Genomic DNA, 14,002 nt, shown 5'->3' on the forward strand with positions numbered 1-14,002 from the left:
TGCCTATTGATTGTTTAATATCTGCTTATACTCTGCCCTACACTATGGATTTGAATATTTTCAGTTTGACCTCATTTATTTTGACTTCCACCACTGGTGATTTTATTTGCTTGTTTTACAAACTCACTTTTTCCATTAACAGGTAAAGGAATTATTACTGTAGATAACACTCACAAGACACGTTTGCTGTTAAAACTGAATGAACCTGTAGCCACAACCTTCGGCTGAATGACTTTAAAGTCACTGTTTGCTATTTTTGGATGAGATCTTGCTGAAATGATTGGCTTTATTTTGGATCTTCAAAACAAAATACTCTCTCTTATTTTCCAGTGTTATTTCTGAGCTGTCAGTCTTGCTGGATGGAGGACAACTTGACATTTTAAATGGCAGCGGGTTTCCACAGGGATTTTCGCTGTTTACATTTATTAAGAGGCCAGGAGGCATGAGTCTGGAGGCGAAGCCGGTTCTGTTGTACTGTCTCGTAGTCGGGCACAAATGCCTTGCAGCACATATCTTTATGAGAACATCTACAAGGTTTTGTTAATACTTTGTAGCACTTTTTTTGATGGTGGATTTGGTAATTTTTGCTTTAGGAAAAAAAAAAAAAAAAAAAAACCTAGACCACGAGTTTAGTTTTTAGTTTTCAGTCAGTTTGTATCAAGTCAAGAGTGGCTCAAGGACTCAGAGCCCTGAGCTTCTCTGGGGTGGAGCTACAATGTACCAACGAACAGCCTTTCCAAAGCTCTCAGCATTCATCAGGTGAGTCTTCAGTTCTTCTGCATTGAACCAATGCAATTTGAATGTTTGTATTGCTTTGCAGCAGCATAGTAACCATTACAGAATGACTCCTCTTTCCTCAAGTGCACGTAAACACAGCGCTTACTTCGATACCATCTGCCTATTCTGCCCAATGTCTGCAATGAAGGTGATAATGCAGCCAGGAAAAATAGCACATTGTTCAATGGAATGAAATTTGTAGACAGAGAAGCAATCAGGTAGAAAGGGACAACACCACTCAACAGCAGTCATTTGTCACCACTAACTGCAATGCTGCGTTTTGGCTCCTTGGGGAGGCTCTGGCACAGATGAGAGCCTTGTTTACAAAAACTTTCCAGGTTCTGCAGCTCCTGGCTACCCTGTGGCACCTAAGGCTTTTAATCCCAGACCCTATCATGCTCCTGCATTGATCCCGGGGGCGAAGGTCTTCTTCTGTCCCTGTCACTTGTGACAGATGACCAGATAGTTGCTCATCTTGAGGGATGGGGGTACTGCGGTGCGGGGGCTGGGCTCTTGCATCTGGATGATACAAACACAGCAGAGGCTGATAAGCATGCACACTTCGACTCATTCCTATTCTGACAAATGTCGATGTGTTTTCTATTCATATCTTTGCACCACTGCCCTGCCCTGAGCTGGAGCCGGAGAGCATACTAAATAGAGCAGCGTCTTTGGGTGGAGTTTTGGCTGCTTGGAGCTTTTGATTCGATTAGCAAGGGAAGGGCACTCCAGTTTGCCTGAAGGTCAAGACTGGACCGGGGCTGAAGACATATCGGAGTATTCTGAAGTCAAAATGTAAACTCGGCACAAACTGTGCACTCAAAATTGACAACAGCATACACAGGGGAACTACATTTACATTTCTGAATAGCTTGCCTTTTAAAGTCGTCTTTAAGATTATTGGTGTTTAAGTGGTCTATTTTGCTTGTTTAAAATTCATACCATTCCTTAGTTCACACATTTTAGAAAAAGAAAAAAAATTCAAGATTTAGCATTTTAGTATTCTCACAACACTAAATATTAGTTCTTGTGTCTTTGAAGGAGTAAACTTGTTAGGTAAATCACTGATGAAAAGCAACAGCCTTCTGCTATTATAACCACAAAGTTTAAGATATTTTATTTTGCTTTAGTGAAATGTGGTTGATCAAGACAACATTTTACATATTTGTGAAATGAAAGAAGCTTTACGTCTTTCCGATTTTCACACATATTATCAAATGGATTTATTGTAATTATGCTTTGATCTGACCATTCTATTGTATCTGTGGCTGTATGTCTAAGGTCTTTGGTCGACTGAAAGATGAACCTCTGTCTGAGTCTTAATTCTTTTGCAGCTTCTAAAAGGTTTTCTTCCAGGAATGTTCTGTTTCATTCACTTTAACAATCACTCTGACAAGCTTCCCTGTCTCTTTTAAAGAAACAGTACCCCCACGGCATGATGAAATCACTGCAGTGTTTGCCGTAGAGATTATGTTAAGGGAAATGTGCAACGTTAACTTTGCGTGCAAAGTTCACTTTTCCTTGTAGGCTTCAGCTCAGTTAAACAGGAAAACAAAGGCTGGGTGGCCTTTAATTCTTTCCTTGCACATCATTTCTGTTTAGGCTGACTACCATGTCTCTTTGGTTTGAAAATGTGCCGTTTTATTTCTATTTTCAGATCAAGGTTTGAACAATAAATCATGAGGTGCTCACATCTGTGATTGTTGCTTTAGAAACTAAAAATCCTTGAAGCATTTCTATGACTTTGTTCCTAATCTGTCTGGTGTATTTCTGTCTTTGTGACGCTGTTTCATCATTAATGTTGTAAATTACTAACTGAGATTAAATGATGCACCTGTGGACTCCTTATACCGATTAAATGGACTGAACAAACAGCAGGTAAAATAAGAATCGAACAATTTAACGTTTTTCTCATTTTACATATCCCCAATGAAGCCTTTGATAAGTCACACAATTCAAGTTATCCACAAATACAAGGACATCAAATGAAATTAATCCACAAATGAAGTTATCTGTTAAAAACATGTACACAGTTAATAAGTATTGAACAAATGAAGAAAGTAATAAAAACCTTTTAAGGAAAACGAAATACCAAGTCATTTGCTTTATGCAAATCAGTATCAGGTTTAATGTTAAATGATGGACCACGAAAAGGTTTCTCATTACCAACAAATTACGGAGTGGTGTCATTGTTGAAAATTTTTAAGATAACTCCAGAAAACGTCTTTCAACCTCAAAAAAATGCCCATGCCAATGATAACAGCTGCATTTCTAGACCTCTGAATGTTCCAGGACATGCATTTTGAAATAACATGCTTTCACCAGAAATCAGGCACCCCACGTGAGCTTACTGACAGAGGACTCAAAAGAATCATTAAAAAAGTTGAAGTAGCCCGCAAGAACTCTCAAAGAGCTTCTGAAAGACCTTGAAATAACTTGCTTCCCATTAAAACAGCTGGTGACGCTCTTAACCACAATGGTCTCTTTGCACAATCACAGCGTAAGACTTGCTGAAGTAAAAGGCTGTCGAAGGCTGTTTAAAGTTTGCTGCGAACAAAAAGAAAAACGCTGTTAACTGCTGGAAGGAAATTAGTTTGGTTAGATGAGGCTATTTAAGTTTTCATTGCCATACAAGGCTTTCCGCAAAGTATTTAATACATTTTCCACCAAATTTTTATGTATTTTTTTTTTTTTTTGTAAATGATTAATTTGACTTCTTTGTCTGTGTGGATTATGTGGGTTGTTCTGGAGTGAATTTTATGTCAGAGGCAACAACACGTATTGTATACATATTGACATATTCACTTTGCTTTTTACATTGTTTTGCTGTGATTTTTCTAGTTATATTGAGGGATTGCAAAGTGGAGCAATTTCTATCACTGTGATACTGACTGAGTGATACTGGCTACTCAAAGCTCAAGGTAGAGCAATGTAAAAGCACACTTAATTTTAGTTCTTTATTTGTAAAAAAAAATAAATAAATATGCATAACATTTCCTCCACTTTATGCTCTGCTTTGTGTTGGTCAATCATTTCAGAAATCAATAAATGAAACTGAAGTTTGTGATTTTAAAATATTAAAATGCAAAAAAAGTTCAAATGTACATGGATATTTAATGCATGCACTTTGATGCTTTCCTTTGGTAAACTCCGTCAATTATGCCAAAGACATCAATGTTCAGCAAATGTTTTGTAAAGAAAACACAAGGACTGTCCTAAAAGGAGTGAAAAAGCATCCAAACTCTAAAAAGCGTTCTAAGATGGTGAGAGTTTGACTCAGTTTTTAGGCGAGGTATGTTAATAAAAAAGCAAAGCAAGACTACTTTGAATCTCTTAAGTGGGAATAGGAACAGATTCCTTTCCCATACATTTAAGAATTTTTAAAATGCTTTGACAGCAGCTCCACACCGTGGGAATCAGCCTAAAGAGAAGTACTGCAGGTGGCGACGCGAGGGGCAAAAAAAACAAAAAAACAAACACAAATAAATCCAGGCTGTGAATTGTTAATGTTCTGTCAGTATGATAAAATGGCCCGTCACCTCCATGCTTTGGCGCAATAACCGCGCTGACCTTTTACACTAATTGCAATTAAAGTGACTTACTGTGAGCCGGCGATATTCATAATCATGGAAGTGTGTGTCAGGGCCGTTAATGTGGCAAAAATGAATAAAGAGGATGACCAAAGCAGAGCTTGTTTAAAAGGCCTCGGGAGGGAACGCGGCGGCATAAAATCAGCTTGTTACCAGCGGTGGCTCTAAGTATAACCACCATGTCCTGTATGAACTCAAAGACTTTATTATTCCCCATACAGACAACTGGGCAATTACTCTTTGTGATGAGGACCTAATCTCTTGTGGTGTGCATGCAAATAAGAACTTCAGCTCATCTTTATCTTGTCTTTACATGACAGCCTTTTTTTATTTTTTTTTTACAGAGAAAAAGAAAAGCGCAGCTGTTGCTCGTTCTATGTTTTTATTGTCTTATGTTCTGTGATTATACGGCCTATCTGTAAATACGCAGGGTTATTTATCAGCCGTAGCTGCTGTTGAGTGATTGTTGTAGGTGTTGGAATCAAGCACGTAAAATATGAACCCATCAGCCATTAGAGATAAACTGCTGCAGCTGCGGAAGGGAGATTCCTGCTATAAGAGATTTGGCTGACTTTTTATATAAAAGTATTTATGAGGTGCTGTGAAACCCCAAGCCAGTTAAGGGTATAAAACATGCCGCTGTCCGTGAAATAAAAAAAGTTTGGCGCCTCAAACTTTATTGTAATTCACTTTTTCGCTGAGTGATTGTGAAGGTCACGCTGAAATAGTGAACATTTTGCTCATGGCCATAAAATTATACAACTTCTGTATGGGAGTGTTAAAAGTCCAGGTTGCACTTTGCAATATGCAAGGATTTAATGTCCCCACTTTGGTCTGGGCTCTCTTGTTCCAGGCTTATTTAATGCGCAAGCAAATGGTTAAATGGCAGCAACAGTCTGAGGAGTGATTTGGTTTCTGAGTCCATTTCTGCTGAGAGTGAAGGAGAGAGTGTGTCTGTGGGAAGCTTTGTGACTCACCCATTTTTAAAACCACATTTTGAAGGGCAAATGTCACATTTCAGTGTCATAAAACCTACAAATTTTGAAACAGTGTAACGTAAACAAGTCATGATCGCCCACTCCATTGTTTTCAAACCGGATAAGTTATTCTAACTCCAAGAAAAAAAAAGAAAATTATAGCCACATCCATGCAGTGTCTGATGTGCTACAGTTGTGCACAGGACACACATTAAAATACATTTTAATGTGAATATTTGTTATGGATGTGTGGCTGTTTGTTTTACACAGAAAGCAAGTGTAAGTTGTAGTCTGCTACTAAAATCATCTAAGCAAGAAAGGTTGGTGATGTCTGGGAAAGTAAACAGATGACGAAGACAGATTTCTCCAGAAAGTCTCTCAGTTGTGATAAACATTTTGCTGCAGGTTTAGGAAATAATTGGAATCTTTAGTTTTTGTGGATTTTTTTTTTTTTTTTTTTTGGTTTGTGAATGTCGGTATATTGCTTCAGCGAAGCACTTTGTTGCCTTTAGGTGGGAAAAGTGCGATGTCAATAAATTTTACTTACTTTTATTTGTCAACTTAATTTGCTGTAGTGTATAAAACCAGGATGATGCAGAGAAAACTGAGAATCACTGAATCTCTGCATGGCTTGCTAACATAAATTATGGCTATTCTAGTCACATTTTTTATAGTCCAGGTTGCACTGATGCATTCCTATGAGTGACAAATTAACAATGCTGTGTTAAAACACACCAGAAGTCATGTTGAATTGGTCCATTGGCATTTCAAATTACAGATTTAGCCTCAAGTTGTCTTTTTCAATATGGGACACAACATAAAGTCTTTTAAATGCGTGCATAAAGTGTTGGTTTGTTTGATTCTCTAAGCTACTGCTCTCACAAGCTTAGCAGGCAAGACTTTTTCTGACTTTCTCCTCCGCACTGGATAAATTGCCATATAAATCTTCATTTTCTTAACCTGAATTTGAGCAGAGGAATTTGCTACTACTACTTTCATCGTGGACACCCATTGTGTTATATGCTAATATCCAAGTACGACGTCGCGTATGAAATTATGATTCTCAACTTACTTTTCCTTTATGCTCTCTTACATTTTTCTCCATTCTATGCATCTCCATGAGAGGCGTGTGACTTTCTCCTAACTGCATTCAAGCTGTAAGCCTGCAGGTAATTAAAAGTTATAAAAATATTGATATATGCTCTTGAATTAATGAGTTATCAGCGCTTATCCAAGCAGCCTCCAACATTTCCACTTTCCAAAGAGGCAGAGTGATTTTTGAGTTTTCATTAAGAAACGTTTGTTTCTTCATCTCTTAAGGCGGTGGCATAATTTTAGATGAATGAGTCGCTTAGTCAACTTCATCCCTGGAAATTTCAATATACAAGACATAAATGCAACATGTATAAATCAGATGCGTTTCCTTTGCCAGGTTCCTGTCCTGTTAGCATGACTTGATGAGTGGCTGTGTGTGACTGGGAGAAGGAAGGGAGGAGGCGTGTTTTATGATGTGGAGGACAGGCGGCATAAATATTACTTGTGCCTAATCAAAACCCAGCTGCAAAACCAGCTGAATTGATCTGTTTTTTTTATGTGCATACACCAGCATTTGGAAAACACAACAACCAGGACGCGCATACACAGAGGGAAAAATGCAGAGTATGCAGTATTGGTTGTGATGGTTAGAGCCCCATTACTGAGTGCGTGTTTGCGTGTGTGTGTGTGTGTGTGTGCGTGTGTGTGTGTAGAGGAAAGGGAGGGAGAAAGAAAGGCTTTCTCACATTGAACTCCATTTTGTTCTGTGAAAACTCTTGCTAAGAGAGTTTACGATTATGTGTGAGAGTAAAGCTGAAAAAAGAGGAGTGTTGGGGCGGGGGGAGTCGTAAGGACCAGAGAGATAAGTAGTGTTTGGAGCAGCCTCAGCAGATGAGACGGACCTCCTCCTCTTCCCTCTTTCTTATCCTAAACCCGTCAACGTCCCCCCTCCCCTCCCGTGTAGGCAATGCCAGCGTGTGTGTGATTGATTCACCCGGCGCAGAGGAAGGAAAGTGTTGTGGTTGGGCTTCTGGACCCCCAGGTCATCCCTTGCTTGTAAGCTGCAGGGGAGGGCTGGAGTTGAAGGAACAGAGGGAGAGAGGAGGGGTGGTGTCTCAGACACCTCCAGCAGCCCCCAAACTTCACTGCACAAAAGGTGGGAGAGCAGGAAGAGGGGACTGCGATTGGCACTTCTCAACATGTCCGTCCTCATTGCCACCCAGCTGAAGATAGACACCAGTACTTCTTCCAGAAGGGTAAGGGGCCCTTTTAGCATGCACGGCACGCTGTGGGGGAATGTCTGTATTTATGGGTGAGTCTCCTGCTGCTGACGAAAAAAGGCTGCTGGCTGTTTTTGATAACAAGTGGACAGGCAGGAGGAGAGCGGTGGGTCCCGGTGTCCCCCTTTGAGGATCCTGATTGACAAACGCTTGTCGTTTAAATTTGCTTTCCAGTGCCGACTTCTAATGAAGGCTTGGTTACATATGCTGTGGAGAACACCTACCCGCCTCATTGTTATTCTTTGTGATACCGCCACTTAATGATGTGAGCGAGGACTGGACATGTTGGGCAAAAGTTGCGCGTAGTTGCGCGCATGCATTGAATGAAAGGGGTTTGTGTAATACAATTCTTGAGACGTTAAAGGAAACATTAAACCACACTTTCATTCTTTGTTTTGAGAAATTTAGACTAAGCATTGGTCTCGTTTTGGCAGACAAACAGGGTGTAATTGATGCACAGAGGAAGTTTGGAATAACTAAAGAGAATTTCCTGGAAGTGTTTTTGCTGTTGGTATATAAGCTTTGAAGCTAAAAGAAAAATCTATCTCAGACAGAGCAGCAGTGCGATATTGATGGGATTTGTTTATATCAGAGAACATATTTTTCAAGGCACAAGGGGAAAACCAAAAGAGCTGTTTGCAACTGAAAAATCAGGAGATGCAGAATAGTTTAGATTGCGCCTCACTCTAGCAATACAAGCTTTTTCATTTCATTCATCACAAACACTTTCATGCCCATCCCTTGGTTATGCATACTTCCTTTCCTCACAAATGACAAAATTGTTTTTTTTCTTCTTTCTGGTCGCTCTCTCCCTCTTTCTTAGTTTTTCTTCCTCACCATCCACCACCATCCACAGCTGTCGTCTGTAACTTCCCTTAAAAAAAAAAAAAAGCCAGTCAAAGTCTATTCGTACAACATCAGCCAGAATTAAACTCCATTTCCTCGCTGACTTATCTTCTGCCATTTCAATTTGGGCTCAGTGCATAGCTCCTACTCATTTGGAATATGTTGCACTTATCCTGCGTGGAAGATAAGATTCCAACAGGCAACATGCTGATGCAAAATAAAAAAAATAAAATAAATGCACACAGGGCTTAGAAAATTATGGATTTATTGTAAGTTATAAATATCATCTGCTGGAAAATCTTGTTATTTTCATTAACTTGCAGAAAAACTTTGATGAAATCAATTTAAAAAAAGGATCGATCTCCATGTTCGTGGGTTTGTATTGCTTGAGTAAGCGTGCCGTCATGCAAACGTGCATTTGGGATGCGCTTTTTATTTGCTCATACATTAGAACTCCTGTTTTAGAGCTTCATGATTACTGCTTCATATATGCCTTTCAAAACTATCGCATGCATTTGTTTTGGATAAATGGTCTTGTTGCATGCTTTTTACAACTTTTCATTTTTGGTTGTCTTCGAGCTTGTAGCTCACAATAGTTGTATTTCCTTTCCTTTAAGAAAAAACCTGAGTGCAAGGGAACCAAGTGTAAGACAAACATTTGCTTAAAAGTGATCTTATAAACAGAACATTGAAGTGTGGTATTAATACATATATAAAAAGGCAAACCAAACAAAAAGTAACAGCAAAGTCTCCCTTGTTAAATGTGAGTGCACGAGTTAAAGATTTATTTGTCAAGTTAGGAGGAGAAATCAGGAGAAATATTGGTAATGAGGAGTCTGTTGTCCAAGCAACTGTCCACTGTCACCACATGCTTGTCCAGAAAGAGTGAATGCTGCAAATCAATGACTTGATGCAATCTGCTGGATTTACTTAGATGGAAACATCTTTGAACCAACTTGAATAATAAACTAAACATGACAACATTGTTTTTGATAACTAGGATCAAATAGAAGATATAATTGGCTTGAATTGGATTTTTTTTTAAAGTGTCTTGAAGTGACATGAATTGTGAATTGGTGCCATATAAATAAACAAAGTTGAACTGAATTATTAGATAAGGATGCTGCCCAGGTATTTAAAAGAACTCTGGCAGATGTGATTTATGCTCCTGTTCTGACCAGCATTATTGCTCTTTCAGCCAGATGCAAGCTGTATTGTCTTACATCCCTCAAACTGGTCAGCAAAATACTTGTCATTAGCAATTCATGCTGTGATTGTTTGGAAGCAGCTCACTCTTCTTCATATATTTTGGGTTAACCCACATTATAGTAGCTGTGAAAATATTACCTCTCAGATTCAATAAGTCGGTCCGCAGTTCATTTTGCCTCAGCATCAAGTGCTTTTAATCCCTTGAAGCTAAAGCTACAGACGTGGATGGAAGGGGATGTTAAAATGTGTACATGCAGACTTTGTTTATTAAGCTCAGGCACTGAGAAAAGTGTCACTGCTGCAGCTATTTATCATGGGGAAAAAAAGCGAGGGGAACGTTTGTAAAGAGCAGTCATTGATTTATTTGGAAAACTGCTTATGTCAACAGATGTTTCATACTCCAGAAGACATAGAAAAACCGGTGCTCACAACCAACAGCTGCGATCGCCTCAATGGTCTTGATGCTGACTTATTGCTAGCGCTATCTGCCAAAGTCATGCCGCGAACTGTGTAGCTTAGCCTTCTGCTTTTACCCTTTCCTTGGATCACGATCTTTGAGTTGAAATTGTTGAAAGCAGACCGGCTATGGTGAGTGAGAAGAACTCCTTCCTTTTCATCTGCTTGTTTCACAAATTACATCCACTTCTCCAAGCACTGCAGAATCTATATGGAAGGTAAGAGAGAGCTCTCTCCATAATTTTCTGAGTTCCCGATAAGCAGCTGCACATCCTGTTGACACATTTCCATTTGACAGGTGTTTTTGTCAAGAAAATAATTTGAATTTGTGGAGAGGAGGGCTGTCGGGGTTGAGACCGCGAGCTGTTTATATTTTTTGCACATAATGTGGTTTTGTTGGCATTTTTGAAATAAGCAAGTAAAAAAAAAATATTTTCTTTCTTTAAAACAGCTGAAAGTTGTACTCCGTTGTTACTCTATCATTAATAAAATTAATTCTTTGTACCCTTGTGAAGGAACAGGCATCATTAAACTCTGACAATTGGATGCAACTGACTGACTTCACAATTTAGGTGTTTTTATGTTCACTTCCACCACGTTTGAGGGTAAACTGGGGACAGTGAAGATAAGAGTCCATGTGTCCAGGCTGGAGTACAGAAGAGACTATAATCCGACACATATGCCGAAGGATGATAGAAAAAAAAAAAGAAAAGTTCTTGCCTCAGTTCAGCATTAAGGAAAATCATTAGAGTCCACCTAATATCAAATGGAAAATTGTGCAGAAATGTGATTATGGTGGGCTGGAAAGCCAATATATCAGCGACGTGTAGCGAGAGGGTTTGGTAATTTTCTTGTTCATCTGAGGGATGTTCAGAGGAAATTAAATATTACTATAGTCCCTGCAGACACGACCTGATTGATCTGTTTTCTCCCCCCGTCTAATTAATTTGTGTCATTTTGTTGTGCTGAGCTGCATGCAAATCAAAACAGGCCAAAGTAGGGTCATTTCAGTTTATGCAAAATTTATCAATGTGCCTGCTGTAAGTGTATTACACTATCTTGTGTTTTATGTTATTGGATATTGAACATTGCTAATAATGTTTTTCAAAGTTTTATAACTTAACTTTGTCTTCTCTGCAAAAAAAAAAAAAAATGTTTATGCAGCGGCCTGCATATTATCTGTCATTTTTTGGGGCATAGTTAAAGTACATGAAATGACCTTAATGTTCATAAAGCAATCAGTCTCCACATCAAAAGTTGCCCTCGCAACTTGAAAATTAATTCCGCATTTGCAGAATCATCACTAAAGTGAAGACATCAACTAAAGACCATTAAAAGAATAAAAGGGAAGTGGGAGTGAGTAATTAATCTAATCTAACAGTGATAAATCAAAACTAATCTACACAACTGTTACTGTAAAAGTGTTTTTTTTTTTCTTAGTAAAGAGGTTTATAATTTATCCAGAGTTTATGGTCTTTCAGGAGTCAAAGAAAATGAGTTTTACAGCTTATTTATTTAGCCCGAGAGAAGAGAGAAAAAACAGAGGAGGAACTCAAAGTTTTAGAAACTCCTGGACCTGTCAGCGTCCAACACCAGAGCTGCCAGGGGAACGAATGGAAATAATCTATAACTCAGCTCTTAACTCACGTTCAACGTCGATGGAAGAAAACAGAAATCTTAGACAGCTTTACACATAAACAGACAAACACAGACATAACCTAGCAGACAGTTCAAACAATATTTTCTTACAACAAATTGTGGGTTTTTCTCAGCTTTCACATAAATAGAATGCACAATAACAAAGAGCAAAGTATTTTTTCATATTTTGGAGAATCTGGGACACCAACTAGAGAAATAAAAGGCTTCCTTCACTGGATTTAAGAGTCTGGCAAGGGAATTTCAAGGTGAAAGAAAGCAATACTTTCTAAGTTAAAAGTCAGATCTAAGTTTGCTTGTGAACAGTAACGTGATCACACACACCATCATTTGATTTCAAGAATTAGAAGAAAACGTTACTTTTTTTTTTTTGCAGTCCTGGAGTAGATTTCCCAGTAACACTTGTATGAATATTTCACTGCAACAGAAAATTAACTCACCCCCGGGGAATTCATTGTATTGAAAAGCCTCATAAAGCCCTCACTTGCCGTGTCATAAAGCTTTTAGATCCCGCACCTTATCACTCAGATTAAAATGCATCTGGTGTGTGCAGGAAATTTAATTACGCTGTTGCACAGGTCGTAGTTTGTTCCAGCTTCAACCGCCGCCGTCGGCTACCCGCAGAGGCATTACACAAGCCGCTGCCGTCGTCGTTTTTATAGCTTTCATTACAAGCCTCTCCAAATATTCCACCAGCCGTAATGCAGAACTTGACTGCAGCGGTGTTTGTGAGAGTACATAGCTTCAGCCTGCTGTTCCATCTGTTACACGGCGATAGGGAAGTCAAGCTGAGCTCTGGCTCCCTGGCTCGGTCCTGAGGGGAGCGTTAACGCAGTCAGGCAGTTCACAATAGCTCCCCAACAAGGTGAGGGAGATTGGAGGACATCTATCAGAGAGGCCGAGGTGGATGTCAAGTGGCTCGGACCTATTTCCCAGGGGCGCACGGGCCTGAGAAAGGCATTTATGAACCAGAGGAACAAATAATGACAGGGAACAGGAGTGTGGTTAGGGGAGACAGCAGGAAGCCAAAAGATGTTCAGTCCTCAAAACAACACAAGCATACAGAGAAATGTAAACACTTTGATGCATCAAGGGGAAATTGGTTTAAGCAACAGGAAGGATGATAGGAGGATTTGTTATTGTGTTTCAAACGTATATATTCTGTATTCTATACCCATTTCCTTTTACTTGGGTTCCATTCATTATTCAGTCTCAGAATCGGTGAGCCTCACGGAGCATGAGACGACTCACCGTTTATAAAAGAAAATTAATGGAAACTCCCGCTTTGTTCACACTTCAAAACAGAATATTTTCATCCCCACCGCTGCACTTGCTCCATCTCAATAACCCCTTCTGCGAACGATTGCAAAGTAAACTTGATTTCACCTAATGGCAGACCCGCAGCAGTGGCATTCAACAAAAAGTCTTTTGAGCTGCTCTTTAAGTGCGGCTTTTGAAGTTGTGCCCCCGTGAAGATGACCTATTTGGCAGAAATACAGCTCTGCTCGAGTGGAGTGATAGGTTGTGAGCCATCACACAGTGAGAGGCTGCCTGGATGTTGGCCTGGGTCATTCATGACAGGGATGGCAGAAATTCTAACATTTTGACCCAAAAAAAAAAAAAGCCCCCTCACCCCCCACAGTTTCCTTCCCGTGTAAAAGCCGTTATTAGAAAGCTACATAGTAGCGAGCGTTTTTGAGCATCAAATCACTTGCAGTATTCTGAGCTGAACGACATGCAGGTGTGAGCTGACTGAAATGACAACAGATGAAAGAGATGTGTGGAGCAATTAAAAGATGTCAACAAGTATTCAATGCAACTGCAATTTTATGTTAGCTGACATGCACAGGAGGCAAAAATACCACTTCTGGTTATTTTGGGAGGATGTTTGATCTCTTCTTTACTCTCATAGGACTTTATTTTTCCTACAGTGCTTTGCGGAAGTATTCATACCTTTTGAACTATATAACATTCGTCATGTAACAACCACAAACGTGATATATTTTACAGCCTCTTAGCTGTTTTTTTTTTTTTTTTCTTCTGCATTTAGCTCCAACCAGCTTCCGATTAACTTTGATCAGATTCCCTTTGCAGTGTGCTGCTGGACAGTGTTAGTTTTCCACCAAATCTTAACATGTATTTTTAATCTTTTCTACTTCTTAGATTAATACGCTCC

This window comes from Poecilia mexicana, unplaced genomic scaffold (assembly GCF_051168715.1).
Source record: "Poecilia mexicana isolate PSO_F unplaced genomic scaffold, ASM5116871v1 scaffold_17, whole genome shotgun sequence".
Lineage (NCBI taxonomy): Eukaryota > Metazoa > Chordata > Actinopteri > Cyprinodontiformes > Poeciliidae > Poecilia > Poecilia mexicana.